Below are 13,631 nucleotides of genomic sequence, written 5' to 3' on the forward strand. Positions count from 1 at the left end.
GGCCAGAATTTATTGCAACTCCCTAGTTATCCTTGAGAAGGTGGTGGTGAGTTGCCATTCTGAGAAAAAGAAGAAGAGTAATGTGGTGAATACTTTATTTCCTGTATATGTCTTGGAAGGGTGCAGTTGTGTAGTGTGGACTGCTATTGGACTTAATTTGTTGAAGGACACCAGACATACTGAATATGGAAGCCAACAAATCAACAACTGTATATTTGATTTGCCATTGAAGAAAAGGAATTGATGAAGTAGTTGCCACTAGAATGTAATTATCATTGGGACATGAAAAGTCTGAATTGCGATCTTGCACAGTGGCTCACAAAGAATCTGTTGTAGAAGGGAAGGTTCTCTCAGTTGTTGGGATTGATGGGATTGATGTTTCACATGATTTGATTAGTTGATTGATATCTTCTTTTGACACAATAATAGTCATAGAACATAGAGTTCATACAGCATGGAAACAGACCCATTGGTCTAACTCACCCACGCCAACCAGATATTTTAAACTGATCTAGTCCCTTTTGCCTGCATTTGGATCATATCCCTCTAAACCCTTCCTATTTATTTACCCATCCAGATGCCTTTTAGGTGTTGTAATTGTACCACCATCCACCACCTCCTCTGGCAGCTCATTCCATACATGCACTATTCTTTGCATGAAAAAGTTGTCTGTTAGGTCCCTTTAAAATCTTTCTCCTCTCAATTAAAACCATGGCCTTCAGTTTTGGACTCTCGTATCTTGGGAAAAAGGTCTTGGCTATTTACCCTATCCATGCCCTCATAATTTTATAAACCTCTGTAAGGTCACCCCTCAGCCTCTGTTGCTCCAGGGGAAAAAGCCCCAACCTGTTCAGCCTCTCCTTATAGCTCAAACCCTCCAATCTTCTGGGTCAGAAAGTTTGACTTCAAATTCTACCCCAGACATGTGTCATAATGTATTTGATCAGATTTAAAATATTTAAAGAAATCACTAACTGTAACACAGGTTGAAATGACTTTAACGCTGGTGAATATGTGAATTCAAGCATTAATATCTTTGTTTCCTTGGCACCATGAGACTGATATGTATGTGGCCTAGCATGCCTTGATGTCGAGCCTTTGCAATTAAGACTTGGTTGACTTTGAAGATCACATTCTTTGAGAATCCTAGTTCAACTCTGAACTACCATGATGGATGGTCCAGCTCAGAGATCTGTTGGATACATCCAGAGTACCCACTGATGATCAGCTTATTGATATATTGAGGCTGGCCATCATGTGATATAGCTTGGTGAATCTTTTGTGATTGGTTATAACCAAAATATATGAGACTTATGTTACAGTCTGGAATCTTTAATTTTGCAGCTGATGGATTTATCACCTCGCGATTCATGATCATATGTTGGTCTCTGTCTTCTAGCAGACCAGTGGTTCATCTGTATCAATGGCTTAAAAGGGTCAGGTGTTCATTTTGAGGATTTGTGTTGGGATGCCAGACACATTGTAAGCAGTTAGCGTATCATCTGTGGACTGCACCATTCTAAGCCAGTTTTATGAGTATTTGTGTGAGATGCATATGGGTCTGAAATTTGCATTGATAGCAGCATTGATTTGGCATACAGCACATGTTGTCTATTCTTTTTGTGCTATATCTCTTGGACAGATGATGCCGACACAGGACTTCTTCCTCCTCCTGAGATAAGTGGTGGAAGACATGACACTAGATCATGCCGGCCTGTTCCAAGGTTGTAACCAATGTTAAAGTAGTCTTAATCAGTGAAGAAAAGCTCAACACGATAGGAATATGGTCATTGTCCTACCCCATCCCTACAAGGGTAAATTCCATCATCTTCTCTCCGATACCTCACCCTCACTCTATCTCTGCTACAGGGCATAACTTCCACCAAGACAAATGCTCTACCACTGTCACTGTTGTCTGCAACATCCTCCCCACTCACTCTCACCCACCTCTAACTGTGATGACACTAACTCTGAATGCCCTCAGCACTGGCTTGGGACACATTCCACCCCTGCACTAACAGTAATAGCTGCACCAAACACTTTCATAATCCCTGTCTTTTTCTCTCAATCTGTGAGGAAAACAGCCTACAATAAGGCAGAGAGAGTCAAGACTGGTGGTGTGCTGCCTGTCATTCAGCTCCTTGGCCCTTATGAGGACAGGATCCTCACTCTGACTGCCCAGAGCAGGCCTTAGACTAGGCGTACTGTGCCAAGAACCCGTGAACGAAGGTAATCCCCCTTGATTTGAATGAAGCCTGCTAACAACTGTGACAAGTTTGCTGGCTTTGTATTCGGTGCAGCAAGACAACAATAACATGGGCCTTGGTAGCTCTAGCTGAGGGGACAAAACAGAAAAAGGCAAGGAAAGGCAAGATAATGCAAAGCTGCGATGCTGTGTGCATCCAGGTTGACTCAGACTGAGTCAGTGATATGATAGCGAGTGAAAAATTTGGAGATGCAGCCTTGTCCAGTTCTTAAGTTGGACATATGTCCCTGAGTGCACAATGTCCTTGCAGCAGTATTACAATGATTGTTGCCAATGCAACATTGAAATACAGAAGCGAACTGTTTGTGAATCAAAGGTGAGCCATGAGGATTCTTAGAGGCTGGCACATGGATATCAATGTCTGTGGACATGGGGTGCATGTTGCTAGTGCCAATGGAGTGTGCCTTGAGATGTTGAGGCCTGGTTTCCAACCTGGAGGTAATTTGGAACAAGCAGCAAGTGGATTCCATCAGGTACATGCTCTAGTTTCCATGTCAAGTTTTCTCAACATCTAGCTAGCTAGCTTGCTTGCTGAGTTTGGTAAGATAAGAAGGCTGAAAATTATTGAGGTGAGTTGTCAATCCCTGTCAATTAGCATCAATTAGCTGCTTGTGAAAAGAATGAAAAATACAGCAAGATGATCTCGATGTCAAAATAGGCCTTGCTGCACCTGCCATCTGATTCTTCCACACATAAACTGAAAGAGTCATAAAGTTAAAAATCACACAACACCAGCTTACAGTCCAACAGGTTTATTTGGAGGCACTAGCTATCGGAGCTCTGTTCCTTCATCAGGTGATTGTGATACTCCTCCAAATAAACCTATTGGTCTATAACCTGATGTTGTGTGATTTTTAACTTTGTCCACCCTAGTCCAACATTGGCCCCTCCAAATCAAAGAGTTATAGGTTCACAGCACAGCAAAAGACTCTCTGGCCCATCATGTCCACACCTAACTATTTTCTCACACTTGGCCTATTGTTTTGAATGCATTGGCATTGCAAGTGCACATGGAAATATTTCTGAAACGTTATGAGGGGTTCTGCTTCTACCACACTTCCAGGCAGTGAGTTTCAGATTATCACCACCCTCTGGGTGAAAAAAAGATCCCTCAATCTCAGCACTGCCCATATTCCTCAGACCCCTATTGGATTGCATTCATTGTTTGATGACTATTGGTGCTGGGAATTTGCACCGCATCAGATGCTTCATGAGCTTTGGACACATTAGACTGCTTTGTGCAGGTACCACATATCTAGGAGAGCGAATGGGTGCCTTTTACGGTCATTGTTTTATGCTGTTAGCAGCTGTTCTTGCTCCAACTGTCAACCGGTGGTGCATTCACATTCAATGCTGTGTGCTGAGAATTACATGGAAGAAATTAAAAATTATACCATCAATACTGTAAACTTGATTATAAACACTAATCACTCAAGTCAGAGATACTTCAATAGGTAATAACTATGTCTTAATCCCCTCTGATGCAGTAATCCTGTCTCCGAGCTAAATCTGTACTTTTTTTCCCCGAAAGCATAAAACTGTGGCTTCCAGAATCATTATGAATTTATATCAATCATCCACGGTGTATGGTAACCTTTCTATTATAGGTACATCAGTGTTCATGCATCAGGGTTAATGTGAAACAGCATGTGCTGTAGTTAGTTAATTCCTGACAAATAACCCTTCATCAACCATGATAAATAGACCACCAAACTTACACTTGAAAACAAATTGAACAAAGGCAACATCAAATTAGGTTCACAGCGAAAGTCAGCTTGCACTGGGTGGAGGCTTTGAAGTAAATGCCCATTGTGCATCGGAGCTTTTATTTGTTTATATGCCATTGGCTTATTCATTAATCATACTGAAATGGGTGGCTGTACAGTTAAACAACAGATCATCTGCCGTACAGTTTAATGCATTATCTCCAAGGACTGATGGCAAGAAAACTCATGATGCTCGGTTTCTAATAGCCAAGAGTCCCAGATCGTTCTCTAACTTGTTTGTACTCCACTTGACCTCTGCCGATGTACAAAATGCAGGTGAACCCTGCAGAACAGTCACGACTATTTAAATAAGAATGCGCCTTTAGGTTTGTGTTTCCTGTTATATAAGCAGTGATTTAAAGATGTACGCCAATGAACCGACAAAACTATTTTCCATGCTATAGAACTAAAATAACTTGTTTTTTTTAAGAAAAGTCTTCGGCCAACCTCACTCACCTCTCTGTATGCTGATGATTTATTTATTCATGCTGCTGATTTCAGTCTTAAAACTTCTGTGGAGTGACATACAAAAATTTAGTTAAATTGGGATTGAAAAGTACTGAAAACTTGCCAGTCAGCTGAGTTAATTACAGGATATGTTTGTGGGGGAGGGTTATGAAAACCAAGATATTTCTATATACAAGTTCTACAGTTCACTTTCTACCTGAAGAAGAACAGTTGGAATAGACCAGATTACTTACATTGTGGAAACAGGCTCTTTGGCCCAACTAGTCCACACCGACCCTCTGAAGAGCAACCTAGCCAGACCCATTCCCCTACACCAAACACTACAGGCAATTTAGCATGGCCAATTCACCTAACCTGCACATCTTTGGACTGTAGGAGGAAACTGGAGCAACCCCACGCAGACTCAGGGAGAATGTGCAAACTCCACACAGACAGTTGCCCAAGGCAGGAATTGAACCCAGGTCTCTGGTGCTGTGAGGTAGCAGTACTAACCACTGTGCCACCATGCCACCCCATAGATAAAGGTCATACTTAGCGAAGCTTTTATCATTCAAATCAGTACATGTTTGCTTTCAGGTGAGGTTGCTTTATTAATACTAAGCCCTCACACAGTGAAGGCAGGAAATATATTTAATGTTAACAGTAGCTTGAGCGTCTTGTTAAAGCAGAAGAATTTTGCATGCTATACTGTAAATTGAATGAATTCCATGCCTTTATTCAAAAAACAACTGAACCTGCACTTGCAAACCATGTAAGTTGTGTGGACTGTTTTCTCTTCCAGTTAGTGACATTTTCTGACCAACATGTTCTGAGATGTTGTAACACACCTTTGGAGCTGGTGGCATTTCAACCTAACCCTCTGGGTCAGAAATAGGTACAACAGGACTTTATGGCCTCTCTGGTGATAGGTAGGCCATCAAATTGAGTGGGATGGTGGCATTTTTAAACCCTGTCACCTCTATCATAATTAAGGTAGTGATGGGAAGGCCCATGACTGGCTGGTTTGACTTTTGCCTCCCCAACAATTGAGGCCCTTAAGTGGACAATTAATGACTACTCAAGAACTTCATCACTGCTGGGACTAACGTAGTGGTGCAAGGGCCTGTCACCATGCAGTGTACGTGAGAAAGGTAAAACTATGTGGCCTACACACAGTCACAGAAACCTAGATGAAAGGAGCAGGAGTTGGTCTTTTTGCCCTTCAAGCCTGTTTGCCATTCAATATGATCATGGCTGACCATCTTACTCAGTCTCATACTCCCAATTTTGCCCCATACCTTTTGATCTTGTTAGCCCTAAGAAATATATTTCTTTCTTTCGTGGAAGCATTCAATGTTTTGGCCTCAACCAATTACTGTGGGAGAGAATTCCATAGGCTCACCACTCTGTGTAAAGAAATTTCTCCGCACCTCAATCCTAAATGGCCTATCTCGTATGCTTAGATTGTAACCCCATTTTCTGGAGTCCCCAGACATTGGGAATACCCTTCCTGTATTTATGCTGTCCAGTTCTGTGAGAACTTTATAGGTTTCTGTGAGATCACCCCTAATTCTTCTAAACTCGGTGATAACTGATCCAGTCTCTTTCCACATGTCAGTCCTGCTATCCCAGGAATCTGTTTGGTAAACCTTGATTGTACTCCCTCTGTAGGCAAATCTCCTGCTTCAGATAAGAAGATCAAAACTACACACAATATTCCAGGGGTGTTCTCACAAAGGCACCATACAATTGCAACAAGACATTCCTGCTCCTGTACTCAAGTCCTGTTACTATGGAAGCCGACATACCATTTTCTTCATACTTCTTCACCACCTGCTGCATTGTCGTTAAGTTTCAGTGACTAGTTTACAAAATTATGGGGGGCATAATTAGGATAAATAGACAAAGTCTTTTCCCTGGGGTCGCGGAGTCCAGAACTAGAGGGCATAGGTTTAGGGTGAGAGGGGAAAGATATACAAGAGACCTAAGGGGCAATGTTTTCACGCAGTGGGTGGTACGTGTATGGAATGAGCTGCCAGAGGATGTGGTGGAGGCTGGTACAATTGCAACATTTAAGAGGCATTTGGATGGGTATATGAATAGGAAGGGTTTGGAGGGATATGGCCCGGGTGCTGGCAGGTGGGACTAGATTGGGTTGGGATATCTGGTCGGCATGGATGAGTTCGACCGAAGGGTCTGTTTCCATGCTATACATCTCTATGACTCTATGACACCCAGGTCTTGTTGCATCTCCCACTTTCCCAACCTATTGCTATTCAAATAATAATCTGCCTTCCTGTTTTTGCTACCAAAGTAGATAACTTCCCATTTACTCACATTATATTCATTTGCCATGCACTTGCTCACTCGCTCAACTTAACTAAATCACAATTCATCCTCCCACCTAGCTTCAGGTCATCTACAAGCTTGGATATAAATACATTTAGTTTCCTTATCTAAATCATACATATATTGTGAATAACTGGGGTTCAAGCACTGATCCCTGTGTTGCCTCACTGACATTCAGAAAATGACCTGTTTATTCCTGCTTTTTGACTTCTGTCTGCCAGTCAGTTCTCTATTCATGTCAGTACATTACCCCAATCCCGTGCACTTTAATTTACACGTTACTTTCTTGTGTGGAGTCTGAGTCTCCTGAGTTCGGGTTCCTTGTTGAATGGCACTTAGCGCCTGTTTGGTGAACCCAGTGTCAATGAGAGGGTGCATCTTCCGTTAAGAATTACTGAGTTCCCTTGCTGTTAACTCCCTATAGAACCTTCTCACCATCCTGCAAAACCATTTTTGTCATCACTTTATCTGTAGCCTTGGTAGTTCCTCAATCCCAGAAATCCAGCGGATGTTACTTGAGCAGCAACCACTGTCTCCCTCACTGTTAAAAGAGCTGCCAGCCTCTGACTGACTGGCCAGCAACTCTCAGGAGGTGGGATTTATACCCTCTTGGATCCTTCATCCAGCAAGTAGCCCATTGCTGGATTATTACTGCCACGGGCTATCTTAAAAGATGCAACATGGGTCTCTCACCAGCTGTCCAGCCACCAGGTGGACTTCCCCAGCACTTCATGAAACCTAGCCCAAGGGATCTGAATTTTCAATGAAAGCAACAACCAATTACATACATTTGTGTGGTCCTTGTCAAGTAATAAAACACAAAACAGTGCTTCATAATATGGTAAGTAAATTTGACACTGACATCAGGAGATGGTATGCCAGAAATTGGTCAAAATGTTGTACAAGCATGTTTTTAAGAAGTATCTTAAAGGAGGAAGGAGACTCGATGTAGGTTTGCTTGCTGAGCTGGAAGGTTTGTTTACAAATATTTCATCACCATACTAGGTAACATCATTAGTGAGCCTCCAGATGAAGCATCGGTGATATGGCCCACTTTCTATTAATGTGTTTAGGTTTCCTTGGGTTGGTGATGCCATTTCCTGTGGTAACACCATTTCCTGTGGTGATTTCACTTCTCGTTATTTTTCTCAGGGAGTGGTAAATGGGATCCAAGTCAATATGTTTGTTGATAGAGTTCTGGTTAGATTGCCATGCTTCTAGGAACTCTGGTGTGTGTCTCTGTTTGGCTTGTCCTAGGATGGATGTGTTGTCCCAGTCAAAGTGGTGTCTTTCCTAATCCTTACGTAAGGATAATAGTGATAGTGAGTTGTATCATTAGTGCCTAGTTGATGTTCATGTATCCTGGTGGCTAGTTTTCTGCCTGTTTGTCCAATGTAGTGTTTGTTACAGTCCTTGCATGGTATTTTGTAAATGACATTAGTTTTGCTTGTTGTCTGTATAGGGTCTTTCAAGTTCATTAGCTGCTGTTTTAGCATTTTGGTGGGTTTGTGGGCTACGATGATGCCAGGTGGTCTGAGTAGTCTGGCAGTCATTTCTGAGATGTATTGGACATAGGGGAAAGTGGCTGGGGTTTCTGGACATGTTTTGTCTGCTTGTTTGGGTTTGTTGCTCAGAAATCGGCGGACTGTGTTCATTGGGTACCCATTCTTTTTGAATGCACTGTATCTGTGATTTTCCTCTGCTCTGTGTAGTTCCTCTGTGCTGCAGCGTGTGGTGGCTCATTGAAATAACGTTCTAATGCAGCTTCATTTGTGGGTGCTGGGATGATTGCTTCTGTAGTTCAATATTTGGTCTGTATGTGTTGTTTTCATGTAGACACTGGTTTGAAGTTCCCCCATTGGCTGTTCACTCTACTGTGACATCTAGGAATGGCAGTTTGTTGTTTTCCTCCTCTTTTGTAAACTTTATGCCAGTAAGGGTATTATTGATAGTCTTGATGGTTTCCTCTAATTTGTTTCATTTAGTGATGACAAAGGTGTCATCCATGTAGCAGAACCAAAGTTTGGGTTGGATGGTTGGCAGAGCTGTTTATTTGAGTCTCTGCATTGCTGCTTCTGCTAAGAACCCTGATATCGGAGATCCCATGGATGTTCCATTGGTTTGCCTGTAAGTTTTGTTGTTGAAGGTGAAGTGGGTGTTAAGGCAAAGGTCCACTAGCTTGATGATGTTGTCCTTGCTGATGAAGTTAGTGGGGTTTGGTGTATGTGTCTTTGATTCTTCTAATAGTGTAGTCAGTGTTTCCTTGGCAAGGTTGATGCTGATGAATGTGAACAGGGCTGTTATGTCAAAGGAGATCATTATTTCATCCTCTTTAAACTTGGTGTCTTTGATGGTCTTCAGGAGTTCTTGGGTGGAATGGTGTGAGTCTTCTACGTGTTTTAGTCTTTGGTGTTGCTCCTTGGCCAATCTGTAAGTTGGTTTTCCAGGTCTGAGGGGGGGGGGGCACCTGGTTTGTGAATTTTGGGTAATCCATAAAAGCGTGTTGTGTTGGTTCCGTCCGGTTTCATTTTTTTGGAAGTCGGTCTTATTTATTTCTCCAGATTTCTTAAATTTTTTGAGTAGGGCTATGATTTGGTTCTCTAGTTGTGGGGTTGGTTTTATCGCCCCTTTTTGGTAAGTGTTGGTATCTACAAGTAGCACATTTGCTTTCTCAATATAATCTCTTTGATTTAAAATGACTGTTAAGCATCCTTTGTCTGCAGATAGGATAACAATTTCTTTTAGTCTTTCTAGTGCTTTCCTTTCTTGTGTATTCAGTGTGCTTCCTTCATTTTTCCTGCTTAATATTGGTGCGACCATCTATCTGATGGTTTGCTGGGTTTCTTCTGTGAGTTGGTTGTCTTTCAGTGTTGTTTCTAATGCTGTGAAGAAATCGTTCTTGTCCGCATCCTGGAAGTTGTAATTTAATCCTCTTACTATGTCGGCTTTTTAAGTGTGTCTGTCGAGGGTCAGTCAGATAAGTTTTTTTAACCATGCTTCTGTGTTGTCTGTGTTGTTATTTTGTGTAAGTTTGTCTAGTTTTTTTCTGCAGGTCTAGTTTTCTCATTTTCTGTGTGTGCCGCTGTCTAATGTCGATGGCTTTGTTGTACTGTGTCTGTCCACTTCAACTGGGATAACACATCCATCCGAGGACAAGCCAAACAGTGATACGCATGAGATTCCTAGAAGCATGGCATTCCAACCAGAATGCTATCAACAAACACATTGACTTGGATCACATTTACCAGCCCCCAAGGCAAAAAATAGGAAATGATGTCACCACAGGAAATTACATCACCAAACCAAAAAAACCTAAATACATAAATAGAAAGCGGGCCATTACACCAGTGCTTTATCCAGAGGCTCGCTGATGATGTTACCTAGTTTGGTGACGAAATGTCTGAAAACGAACCTTCCAGCTCAGCAAGCAAACCTACATCCAGAACCTCAACCTGAGCGACAAATCTTCTCAAAGTTCGCTTGGAGGAAAGAGAGTTAGAGAGGCATGGAAAGTTAAGGAGAGAATTCCAGAGACTAAGGTAAACGTAGGTGAAGGTGCCAGTTGTAAATGATCACAGTCAGAGACACTCAAGATACAAGCAATGGTCGAGAATGGATATCTCATGGAGTTGCAGGAATGGAGGAGATTATGGAGATAGAGAGGGGTGAGACCATAGAGAGACTTGAAAATGAGGATGAGAATTTAAAATCAAGGCATGGTTTAACTGGGAGCCAAAGCAGGTAATGATTGTACCATTCCATCGATTCCATCGGCCAAGTACCTTTAGACATAAGTAGTCCCTTCATGATGTTAGGAGAAAGTGAGGACTGCAGGTACTGGAGATCGGAGTAAAAAAAGGGTGGTGCTGGAAATACACAGCTGGTCATGCAGCATCCGAGGAGCAGGAGAGTCGATGTTACAAACATAAGCTCTTTATCAGGAATTCCTGTTGAAGAACGTATGCTCAATCTGTCGACTTTCCTGATCCTCAGATGCTGCCTGACCAGCTGTGCTTTTCCAGCACCACACTTTTTGACCCTTCATGATGCTGGTTGACATTTGTCTAAATCAGGGTGTAAATCATTTTGATGTTCACCTAATAGAACATCACCAATTTAAATGGGAAAATGATTACTATTATTTGTACAATGAGGTAATATTTTCCCAGTACACCATTTGCAATAAATTTGTTCTGGATGTGATGTTGGGAGTGATTAAGTGCGAGGGGGAGCAATCAGGCACTCAGTCGACAGTTTAACTGTGACTTGACGCTTTCTATACAATATTTCACGACAGTCGAAAGCTTTTGAACTGTACATTCTTTACTGCTCCATAAACATTCCATTGTTAATAGGATTTTACCAGCTTGTCATTTAGGAATTATGCTGATGCATATGTAGATGGAAGAAAGGTCATGTCCAAAGCCCATTTTTTCCATTTAATAAGTTTTTAAAATCTTATTAAGTTTTTAATTAAAAATTCTTGACTGTAATTAATGTTCCATAGGAATTACAGTGGGCTTCAACCAATTTCAGAAAACAGTAATATTTATGATATTGGATTATTCCCACGAGAATACCGATTTCAACAAACTAAGGCTACACATACAACATAACAGAAACCCTAGATAATGTGTCATTATTTATAGTACAACTGGAGAAGTTTACAATCCCAGCCCTAAATTACTTCAGATGCTGTTGATTGCAGAAACAAAGCCAATCATCATGTTCAGTTGTTTGGCACACATTTTAAGATTGTTCAACTAAAAATATACAGCATTCGTGCAACATTGGTTTAAAATTAACGGATAATTCTTTGTAATGGTAAACTGTATTTGTAGGGAAGGACATCAAGGAATCTGGACTGAGGCAGGCAAATTGAGAGGAGGGACAGATCAACACAAGCTAATTGAAAAGGAAAGTATGTTTGAAATTCCTATTCTTGTTCCTATATTCGTATTAACACTGAGAATCGCAGTTTGCTTGGAAGAGTTTGGTTTGGCTAATATTATTCCATGTTCTTATCAATAGTTGTTTAATAAGGACACAAAGTAACTAAGTTTCTTGACTAAATATATGCAATCTCTGAAGCTGCAGTTCACAGAATCAAAAATTTACACAGAGAACATTCAGACCATTGAGCCTGTGTCAGATTTTGTCAAAGCTATGCAATTAGTTATCTTGCTCATTACTATAAAAAAGATTGATGGCTGCAGATCATAAGCAAGCAAGAGTGAACTGATGGCCATAACACGTACCAAAAAAGAAACACAGAACAGGAAGAAATTTCAGATCGGAAGTAGGCCATTCTTCCTGTCATGCTTGTCTCAGCTTTTTTGCCAGAGCAATCCATAAATAATTCCACTGCCCTGTGCCCTCCTCATTGCCTTATATCATTCTCTCCAGCAAATGTTTCCTTAAAAAAAGGAACAAACTGTTTCAGCTTCTTCTAGAAGGATGCAGTACACCCTCCAACAAACCTCCAAGCGAAGAAATTTCCTTGAACACCTCCGCCCACTTTGTTGGTGATATCACTGAGGGGATGTTTGGTGGTGACTCCTCGAGTTCTCACTGATTCAAAAGTGGCAGAAAGCTGCAGCTTGCAAGCACAGAAAAAGTGATAGAATGTTACATTCTTAATGAAATTGATGAATAATGACTAGGTACTGCCTCAGTCTGTGAGTGAATACATTCAAAACATGATCTTGTAAATTAAAAATCATGCATTATATATAACAAGATTATTTATTTCTTCATATCTATTCCTGAGACTATTCATGTGACTGTCTCTTCAGTCGCACCACAACCTCTGTCACCCAATTTGATCCAATCCCACATGAGAGTCTAAATTCTCCCCTATCTTTCTACTGCATGTTAATTTCTTCGAAGAAGATACACACTTAATCTTCGCTGTACTTCCATTGAATTCCTGGTCACCAATTGACCACTTTTGACTTTCTTGCTAGCAGTATTGTTATTTTCACCGAGTCATAGAAACCCAAACATCCCACTTTCCAACCACCAATTAACTTCTTCTCATAAAACCCAATAAACTACAATTTATCTTCACCAACCATGATTCTGATGTTGAGATTGGTCTTCTCAGACTTCTTCTGTAATTCTGCTACACCTCATGTCAGAGTTCCTATCACTCAGACCTCTATGTGATTTAACCTTGTGTGTTTTGTATTATTACATAGATGTCAGAAAGCCACTCTACCTTTAAGATAGTAGATGACATCAAGATGTCCAGAAGCTAATCAATTCACCCCTGAAATTGTTACAAATTCCCTGTTGAAAATATTGCCCACACAGGGGTTCCTGAATAATGTCACTTCCAAAAATGGACCGCACTATGCCAATGTGTGTTTCCAATCCTTTTCAGTTCCATAGTGTTAAAAGTTTCAATAAATTATCCTCATGTCAATGGTTAAGTACCCAAGCAGCTGAGTGAAGGTTATGTACCATTAAAACCTCCTGCGATAGAATGAAGATTTTTCTTTCACTTTATAGTCAACTACCGCTCAATACCATTGTAGAACAGTTTTGCCCCAAGCTTGTTTTTGATCGGCCATAAGCAGCAAACCCAACATCTCTCCTTTTCCTAAAAACTCATGTTGTCTGTCACCCTGCAGGATCATGGCCGAACATGACTGAAGGAAGAACGTCACAGAGCAGCTTCAACCAGAGACAGAGGGCTTACAACCTGACCGCACTGGAAAGCAGTGGAAGGTACTGTGATTGCAAGGTTGCACAAACCAAGATCATACATGGCCCCAGTGAGAAATGGCATCATCTGAAGA

The 13,631-nt window shown here is 41.2% G+C and overlaps 1 long non-coding RNA gene across 2 annotated transcripts in view; it reads left to right on the forward strand.

Annotated features, from left to right (window-relative positions):
* The window catches only part of LOC140479470 (uncharacterized), a 36,798-nt gene that overhangs the window by 13,689 nt on the left and 9,478 nt on the right, over positions 1 to 13,631 (forward strand). For both annotated transcript variants that reach the window (XR_011961051.1, XR_011961050.1), the window contains exon 2: positions 13,464 to 13,560. This is a non-coding gene — a long non-coding RNA (uncharacterized lncRNA). The remainder of the gene's footprint in view (positions 1 to 13,463; positions 13,561 to 13,631) is intronic.

Source organism: Chiloscyllium punctatum, chromosome 7 (genome assembly GCF_047496795.1).
Source record: "Chiloscyllium punctatum isolate Juve2018m chromosome 7, sChiPun1.3, whole genome shotgun sequence".
Taxonomy (NCBI): Eukaryota; Metazoa; Chordata; class Chondrichthyes; order Orectolobiformes; family Hemiscylliidae; genus Chiloscyllium; species Chiloscyllium punctatum.